A 2,884-nucleotide genomic window follows, 5' to 3' on the forward strand; every position below is an offset into this window, starting at 1 on the left:
AGGACGTGGAGGAAGGTAGAGTCTCCAGTGAATAGTATCCAGCCTGTCCAGGAAGGACTGATGAAATGAAATACAGATGGGTCTCTTGTGATGCAATAGTGAATAATTGTTATCAGGACTGATTGTGAGGGTTGGAAAGCTAAAGGTGGACATTTTGTAGCAAGGAGGGGAATGATTAACTTTTCAGTCTAGGAGCGGAGGGTCCTGGTACCATCAATGGAGAAGAGCAGAGAGCAGCATCCTGCCAAGAGAAGCAGTGAGGCCTGAGATGGAGGCAGAGAAGATGACGTGAAGAGATAGAGTGGCTGGGGACTTGGGATCCAGAGAGGGAAAGGAGCTGGGGGGAGCGGGGCAGGCTTGGAGGGCACACCCTTTGGTTGGGTGAGGATGCATGGACGGGATGGTAACTATGCCAATGAAATGATGTATGATAGAATGGATGTAAGATTAATGTTCTCCCATGTAGACTATCACACAATTCACAATAAAACATTTATTTAATAATAATAATAAAAAGAATTGTCTATCCAGCAAAACTGTCAATCAAATACGATGGTGCAATCAAAACATTCCAGGATAAACAGAAGCTAAGAGATTTTGTCAAAGCCAATCCAACAGTTCAAAACATCCTAAAGGGAGCTCTTTGGACTGAAAACCAACAAGAGCAAGCAACAAGAGATTGGCAGACGTGGCAACACCACCTGAAATGATAGATAGCGGAGTCCAGAACAGAACAAAATTACAATAATGAATACAAAGGAGCTAGGAGGTCTACCAAAGATCAAAATAATAACAGTGTCAAAGAAGGGAAAAATATAGGAACAGAGATCCAGGTAGTGAGGAGGTCAGGTAGATTACAGGATGAAATAAACTGTCTTAAATGGAGGGAAAAGTTAATAGACTATAGGGTAACTCCAAAGAAACTTAATACTTCACAACTTACCATGAAAATGAACATCTAAGCAGAACAAGGAAACATGAAAACTAAGAAGAAACTGACAAGAAATAGCACAAAAAACACAAACTCAGCACGAGAAGGCACGCGGAACAAAGGAACGAATAGCACTACCAAAAAATTAATATAATGGCAACAATTAATTCATACCTATCCATAATTACACTGAATGTCAATGGATGAAATGCACTAGTGAAGAGACAGAGCATGGCTGAATGGATAAGAAAGCAGATCCTTCAATATGATGCCAGCAAGAGTCACAGCTTACACACAAAGACAAAAACAGACAAAAAGTTAAAGGATGGAAAAAAATATACCAAGCTAACTGCAATAATAAACAAGCAGGAGTGGCAATACTAATCTCTGATAAAGTAAACTTTAAGACAAAAACCAGCATAAGAGTTAAAGAAGGACACTATCTCATGAGCAAATGGTCAATTGAGTAAGACAGCATAACCATAATAAATATCTACGCTCCCAATGAAAGAGCACCAAGATATATGAAGCAAACCCTACTAGAATTGAAGAAAGAAGGAAAGAAAGAGATCTACAATTATAGTGGGAGATTTTAATATGCCACTTTCGAAAAGGGACAGAACAACCAGAAAGAAACTCAACAAAGTTATAGAGGAACTAAACAGCACAATTAACCAACTTGACCACATAACCCAACAACAGCACAATATATACATTCTTCTCCAGTGTACATGGAAAATTCTCTAGAATTGACCATGTGTTAGGTCACAAAACAAGCCTCCATAAATTTACAAACATCAAAATACTACAAAGCACCTTTTCAGACCACAATGCTATAAAACCAGAAATCAACAATAAGAAGACCAAGGAAATAAAGTCAAATACATGGAAACTGAATAACACCCTGCTGAAAAGCGACTGGATAAGAAGAAATTAAACGTGAATTCACAAAATTTGTGGAAACAAATGAGAATGAAAACACATTATACCATAATCTTTGGGACACAGTGAAAGTGGTGCTGAGAGAACAATTTATTGCAATAAATGTGCACATCCAAAAAGAAGACAGAAACAAAATCAACACATTAACACAGCATCTATAATAATTAGAAATAGACCAACAGAGGGAAACTAGAGTCACCCAAAGAAAAGAAATAATAAAGATCAGAGCAGAAATAAATGAGATGGAAAACAGAAAAACTATAGAAAAAAATCAACAGGACAAGAAGCTGGTTCTTTGAAAGAATTAATAAAGTTGACAAACCATTGACAAACCTAACAAAAGAAAAGAGGGAAAAGACTCAAATAACACGCATTAGAAGCCACATGGGCGATGTCACAATGGAATTAAAAATCAAAAGGATAATAACACAATACTATGAAGAGTTGTACTCCAACAAATTTGAAAACTTAGAAGAGATGGATACATTTTTAGAAAAAAACACAACCTACCTAAACTTACACAGAATGACGTAGAAAACTTGAACAGACCCATAACAAAAGAAGAAATTGATCAGGTCATCAAAAGACTCCCAACCAAAAGAAGTCCAGGCCCAGGTGGCATCACTGGTGACTTTTACCAAACATTCAGGGAAGAGCTGTCACCAATTTACTCAAATTATTCCAGAATATAGAAGAGGAAGGAAAATTTCCTAATACTTTTTATGAAGCAAGTATAACCTTCATGACAAGAACACTAAGAAATACAATTATAGACCAATATCCTTCATGAACATAGATGCAAAAATTCTCAACAATAGCCTAGCCAACAGAATCCAGCAGCCACATAAAACAAACAAACACACACACACACATTATGACCCACTGGGTTTCATAAAAGGGATGCAAGGATGGTTCAACATTAGAAAAACAATCAATGTATTCCACCATATAAATAAGAAAAAGGAAAAGAACCACATGATCTTATTGAATGATGCAGAAAAGACATTTGAC

Source organism: Chrysochloris asiatica, unplaced genomic scaffold (assembly GCF_000296735.1).
Source record: "Chrysochloris asiatica unplaced genomic scaffold, ChrAsi1.0 scaffold00355, whole genome shotgun sequence".
Lineage (NCBI taxonomy): Eukaryota > Metazoa > Chordata > Mammalia > Afrosoricida > Chrysochloridae > Chrysochloris > Chrysochloris asiatica.